The 6,960-nt window shown below is 37.9% G+C and overlaps 1 non-coding gene across 1 annotated transcript; it reads right to left on the reverse strand.

Moving 5' to 3' along the window:
• Positions 1-1,992: 1,992 nt before the first annotated feature.
• Positions 1,993-2,064, reverse strand: TRNAC-ACA (transfer RNA cysteine (anticodon ACA)). The gene has a single exon. It is a non-coding gene; the product is annotated as a tRNA-Cys (tRNA).
• Between the last annotated feature and the right edge of the window lie 4,896 nt (positions 2,065-6,960).

A 6,960-nucleotide genomic window follows, 5' to 3' on the forward strand; every position in this document is an offset into this window, starting at 1 on the left:
GGTGGGCTGCCATCTATGGGGTCGCACAGAGTCGGACACGACTGAAGTGACTTAGCAGCAGTCTCCATTATGTCATTTGTAAAATGGAGGTAATAAATATTAATGCACACAGTCATTGGATGGCTTTTCCACTAGTAAAGAAACTAATAAAATACTTGTGTAGCTTTTATATTTTTTGCATAATATAAATAACCCAATTTGTTATTGTTCAGTTGCTAAGTTGTGTCCAACTCTTTGCATGAGCTACAGCACACCAGGCTTCTCTGTGCTTTACTATCTCCTAGAGTTTGCTCAGACTCATGTCCATTGAGTCAGTGAATAACCCAATACTGTATCTGTATTTGTATTGAATCTGATGGAAATGAAAAAGTAAGTGTGACAGAAAAGATTAGCCACAAATAAAATGGGCTGAAATAATCAAGTAAAAAGCACATATGCTTTAACTTCTTTCCATTATTTTAAAAGTTTTGATTGACGTCCCCAGGGCTGATTACATGTTTATCTCCATTAATAGGCATTAATAGGACAGAAGAAATAAAGAAGCTAAGGAGATTGATGGCAAAGATGGGATTTTTTTTTTTAAAGCAGTTGTGTTGTGGAAATGATCTCAAATTAAGATTGTAGTGAGATTCATTTATATTATTATCTGAGCTGAAACTGAAATTGGTTTTTTTTTTTTCTTCCTTCTTGTATCAAACTAGTAAAAATTTATTCTCTTGAATTTTGAGATTGTATTCCACTTTCAAATGGTATTTTTAGAACTGGAACTAAGTTAAATTTCTTGTAAGAAAAATTTTATCACATTTCCAAAAAACATTTACATAAAAGACCTGTATTGCATGAACAACATTTAAACAATATTCATCTGGATGAACACAATGTTCCCTGAAAACTTCTTTCTTGTGAGAAGAAGGGAAGAAAGGTATATTTTGGAGGAAAGATAAACTGCCTGTTATGTTTTAGCTTTATGCCTTCTTTTTGTGTATCACTGTACAAATAAGAATTTTCTAATTATCTTTCACTAGTTCATTACTGGAAACATTGTTTTGTTATTTTTCTTTTTACCATATTTTGTTAAAGTGTTCAAGATTCTAAAGCAAGGAGTTTACTTACAGAATATTGTATATTGATTTGGGCTTTTGTTTTTTCTTTCCATCAGAAAGTTCTTACAAGTATATCAAGCGCAGGGAATAACATTCTGACAATTTTCTCCATTGCTTTTGCTAAGCTGAGGTGAATGGGTTACTGAAATATAGTGACAAATGACTTTTTCTTGCAGAATGACTTCTTTGACCATTAACTAATTTGTAAATTTTCATAGCTCAACTACAAACTTCAACCAAATTAAGCATTCCTTCCACAATTATAAAAAGAAAGGAAAAGAGTGCCTACTGAGAGCCTACTTCTCTGTTCTCACCCTCTCCCAGAAGTACTCTCCTGGTTGGGTGTCTCGATAAATTAAATAGCTGTAGGGAGAAGGCAATGGCACCCCACTCCAGTACTCTTGCCTGGAAATTCCCATGGATAGAAGAGCCTGGTAGGCTATAGTCCATGGGGTCGCTGAGGGCCGGACATGACTGAGAGACTTCACTTTCACTTTTCACTTTCATGTATTGGAGAAGGAAATGGCCACCCACTCCAGTGTTCTTGCCTGGAGAATCCCAGGGACGGGGGAGCCTGGTGGGCTGCTGTCTATGGGGTCACACAGAGTCGGACACGACTAAAGCGACTTAGCAGCAGCAGCAGCAGGATTAGGCTCCTTCTGGACCGTGGTTAGTCTTGCAGGTTGCCATCTTGGAAGAGAATGGATGCACCAGCACCTGTGGTAGTCCTCTTATGTAATCAGGGTTTGAAAGAAAGTGAAAGTGAAGTCGCTCAGTCGTGTCTGACTCTTTGTGACCCCATGGACTGTAGCCTACCAGGCTCCTCTGTCCATGGGATTTTCCAGGCAAGAATACTGGAGTGGGTTGCCATTTCCTTCTCCAGGAGATCTTCCCAACCCAGGGATTGAACCTGGGTCTCCCGCATTGTAGGCAGATGCTTTACCATCTGAGCCACCAGGGAAGTCAATCAGGGTTTAGATCTTTTAAAAGGAACTCCCTTTAATAATGCTTCTCCATGCAGCCTCTCCTGATGACTGATTGTCTTCCCCTAATATCATTACATCAGAGAAGGCCATGGAGGTATTGGGGTGAATTTTGTGTCACTGAGAAATTTTAAGTTGGAAGATTCAGAAAGAATAGGGAGAAAGTTAATTGAAGCATCAATGTTCAGTAAATACTTGCAGTGTTAACAAGTATTTACTGAAAAAGTTTCAAAAGTTAGACTCCATTTTCTTTTATGATAAAAAGGAAATGACACAGAGACTTGGTGTCAGAGAAGGATGTTCTGCTTATTGACCCAGAGGGCAGCACCGTATCATGCAGTCATTAGTATAGCAGGTCTGTTCAGAGCCATTTCAGGCAAGGATGTCTGATTCATCACACATCAAGAACAGATCAGTGTCAAGCAGTGAGCCCATATTGAAACACACTGAAAACACACATAAAACACACATCTTCAAGTACACAGGACAATTGTTCTCATCAAGTGTACTCATCAAGTGTTCTGCCTATGTTTTCCTCTAAGAGTTTTATAGTTTCTGGTCTTACATTTAGGTCTTTAATCCATTTTGAGTTTATCTTTGTGTATGGTGTTAGGAAGTGCTCTAATTTCATTCTTTTGCACATAGCTGTCCAGTTTTCCCAGCACCACTTACCTAAGAGACTGTCTTTGCCCCATTGTATATTCTTGCCTCCTTTGTCAAAAATAAGTTACCCATAGGTGCGTGGGTTTATTTCTGGGGTTTCTATCTTGTTCCGTAGGTCTATATTTATGTTTTTGTGCCAGTACCATACTGTCTTGATAACTGTAGCTTTGTAGTATTGTCTGAAGTCAGGAAGGTTCATTCCTCTAGCTCCATTCTTCTTTCTCAAGACTGCTTTTATGCCTCTTTTTTAATTCTTCATTTTTGCTTGTGCTGTCACTTCAGTCATGTCCAACTCTTTGTGACCCCATGGACTGTAGCCCGTCAGGCCTCTCTGTCCATGGGGATTCTCTAGTCAAGAATATTGGAGTGGGTTGCCATGCCCTTCTCCAGTGGATCTTCCTGATCCAGGATCAAACCCGTTTCCTTAATCCCTTTAATTGACAGTTTACTCAGACGTCTGACTTGACATTTTTTTTTACCTTTTCCCTGAAGTTTTTCCTCTCAAATGACTTCTTTTATTTTCAAAAACTGCAGCTCAATCCCCATATCCATCTTGGACTCTGGATACTATATCCCAGTGTGGTATGGGAAATTTAAGAACTTACTTGACTTGGACAAGAGAGTGAGTTATGTAGTATGATATTTAATGGCATCTGACAAGGAGAATCTGATGCACCCATCTGCACAATAGGGACATTTCTACTTGAATTGGGCAGGTCACATCTTTGAGCCATCATTTTCTTCCTGAACAATACCTAGATGACACTGCCAGTATTTGTCTCTGATACACTTCATTTTCTAGGATTACATTCCTAATTATCCTCACTTATGATGGCCCATCTTTCGATATATTAATACTTTCAATAAGAGAAGAAGAAGAGTTAGTAGTTCAGTCATGTCCAATGCTTTGAGACCCCATGTACTGTAGCCGGCCAGGCTCCTCTGTCCATGAAATTCTCCAGGCAAGAGTACTGGAATGGGTTGCCGTCTCCTTCTCCAGGGGACCTTTTCAACCCAGGTGTCAAACCTGAGTCTCTTATGTCTCCTGCATTGCAGGCGGATTTGTTACCATCTGAGCCACCAGAGAAGTGGTACTTTCAACAAGATGCCTGTCAAAACTGGCCAGCTTTGGAGTTACTCTCCTTTTGGTTTCCTTTGTCAGTTGAATCAGTTATGTATTGGCTTATAGTTTTCTCAGGTGGCAGTTTTTCCTCTTATTTTTAATATCTTGATGAGACACCTCACTATATCATTGCCCATATATGGGCCCATCATTTGCCCATATATCATCCATGATATTTATATTACATACTGGTAATTGAATTGTTTTCCATCTATAGAAAACACTTTCATTTCCTAAACGAATGATTGAGATTCTACAGTATGACAAACACTGAAATCATACATTAATGCATTCATTTATTTATTAATTTCTTTAAGGAAAATTATATTCATTGAGCATATATACTACCAAATATATTGGGAACTATGTCCAAAGCTCAGTATTCCACAGTGAACAAGTTGGACATGGTGTCTACCCTCAAAGTATTTACATAACAGTTGGGAAGTCAAATGAATAGTATTCACAATATTGCTCATTAGAAATAATGTAGAGGAAGTAATACGGTCTTATGGGAGCACTGATGCATAGAGTAGCTTTTATATTATAAAATTAAGGGGCAATATAGTTTGAAGAAAGCTTACAAAGTGGCCCAAGCAGATGAAGTAGGAAATTAAAATGTTAGCTAATAGTAAATAAAAGAAATAATTTAAATCATTTGATGACAGTTGCTGGGCTGGGGATTTTTTACCAAGTTCTTTTGAATAAAAGGAGAGGAAAAACCCTTAATCTCAGTTTGTTTTCTAGGAAAATCAAAATCCAGCTGCAATCTGAGAAATAGAAACTTAGTTGAGAATGAGGCTAAAAATTATTTTTTAATATTGATAAGTAAAAGTTAAAATTAACAGAAATTTGGCAAAAAGATGAATATAAAAATTATAGGGGAAAAAATAAGTCTAGATCTTAATGAAAGTTTTAAAAGGTTAGAAAGCCATTTATGTTAGAAAACCATACAAAAGTTTAAAAGCTTATAATGTCTAGATCCCTAAAGAAATCAGGATACCACCATACAGATTTTATGGAGCATTTTATTTTTACAGTACTTAATAGTGAACATTATTTTTTTCCTCAAAGAGAGTCTACTATATAACAACTAGTAAAATAGCAAGAACAACAGGTAAAATTGGATAAAACACTCCATCTTCTAACAGTCTAGGATTTTACCCTGTAATTTGTCTCTAAGTTTTTTACTTAGCCTGTTCCTGAATGTCTTATGTAACAATTGGTTTGTAGGTGTTCCCATCATTGAGTAGTTTGACTGTCAGTGAATTATAGCCTGGGAAGCCATATAGAGAGTCTATTTTCCTGACTCCAGGCCCAATAGCATTCAAACTAACCTAAAACATTTCTCTTTTGGTTCTTAAAAATCTTCTGTGAAGGAGAGGCGATAACCTTTCCTTTGTAAGCTTTGTAGAAAGCATCTGATTGGCAGGCTATTTTTAGATACATTTTCAAAGATTATGCTTTTTCTAAGTCTCTCCTAATATATTGTTAGCATAGGATGTCAACAGCCCATGTTATTATCATGTCATTCTAGTATTTTAACTAATAGACCCCGGGAGGAAGAGAATGTGTTTATTCTTTTGAAATGTTGTATATATTTTCTTTCTTAATTTCATCCAAAGTATATGCTTGTATACCCAGATCTATATAGTCTACGTAGCACTCCTTTTGGCTTTAGACAAAGCTTAGAAGAAATAATGAAGGAGAATATTTTGAATAATAGTAGAATGAAGGTTGGATGAAAACTATAGGCTGAGTGAGAAAGGGTTTAAGTGGGAGTTTAATAAGAGAAAAATGGGACTTTGTCTTCAGAGGAGGCTTGTTACAGAGGCAGACTGGTGTCTTCATTAGAGACAGTGTGAACTGGGAACCTTAGTTCAGACCGGGATAAGACACTGAACAAAGCTGTAATTATTTTATTTTTTAAATTGACATATTGTGTTTTCTACTGTCCTTAGGATATTGACATTTTATTTTAAAATACTGCTACTGAATGTACCTACTACTGAATATCTATTTCTCTTGCTCACCTAGAACCCATTACCTTTCTCTCTCTCTTTTTTTATCACCCTTTGGACAACTATCCTGCTTCCTGTTTTAGTGCTTATATTTTGAAAGAGATAAGCACCTACCTAGATCCTTACATGGTTGTGATCCAGGCCTAAACAATGACTTTAGTTCCTGTGCCTATGGAGCTTAAACTTTGAGGGGTGAGGTGAGAACCATACTTGGCAGAGCAATCCTAGAATTGAACTACTGAAAAGAAGGAGCTCTTTCCACTGTGGTTTCTGAAAGTAGGAAGTGTAGCCTGGAGCTGCTAGAAGCTGTTTTGTTACTTCCTGGGATAAGCTTGATTAAATGAAGTCCATGCAAAAAAAAGCAGACCTGAGAGAGAACAGAGAGAACTACTTATTGACATAGTTTGAGCCTCTGGATCTAGCACCTATTGAATGTTCAGTTTCTTAAGCCTATAGATTACTTACCCCCTTTCTTTCCCACAGCGGCTTCCCTGGTGGCTCAGGTGGTAAAGCGTCTGCCTGTAGTGTGGGAGACCCGGGTTCAATCCCTGGGTTGAGAAGATCCCCTGGAGAAGGAAATGGCAACCCACTCCAGTACTCTTGCCTGGAAAATTCCATGGACTGAGGAGCCTGGTAGACTACAGTCCATGGGGTCACAAAGAGTTGGACATGACTGAGTGACTTCACTTTCACTTTTCTTTCCCACAAGCCACGATGACTTGCCTTTTTCTGTTACTCATAACTAAAACAGTCCTAGGTAATGTGTTTTATTTCTATACCAATAGAGGAGCTTGGGTGCTTCCGTATTTCAAATGGTGAGTATCCTACCCAGAATCCACTTCCTTTTGCCTTTACCACCTGCGAAGAGGGCAGTGAAGGCAGGCATGAGTGGCCAGCCAGTCAGCCTGGCACACTGCACAAATGGCTACCGTGGGTCATTTCTCATTTTCTGATAGCATAATAATAAATATTTCCCTCCTTTGTTAGGGAACAAGGTGGACTTATCTTAAACTAGAATTTCTTCTGTGGGGAATAGCAGTGAAAAACTATTAAAGGAAGATCACTAGCAA

This window comes from Budorcas taxicolor, chromosome 9 (assembly GCF_023091745.1).
Source record: "Budorcas taxicolor isolate Tak-1 chromosome 9, Takin1.1, whole genome shotgun sequence".
In the NCBI taxonomy this organism is placed as follows: Eukaryota; Metazoa; Chordata; class Mammalia; order Artiodactyla; family Bovidae; genus Budorcas; species Budorcas taxicolor.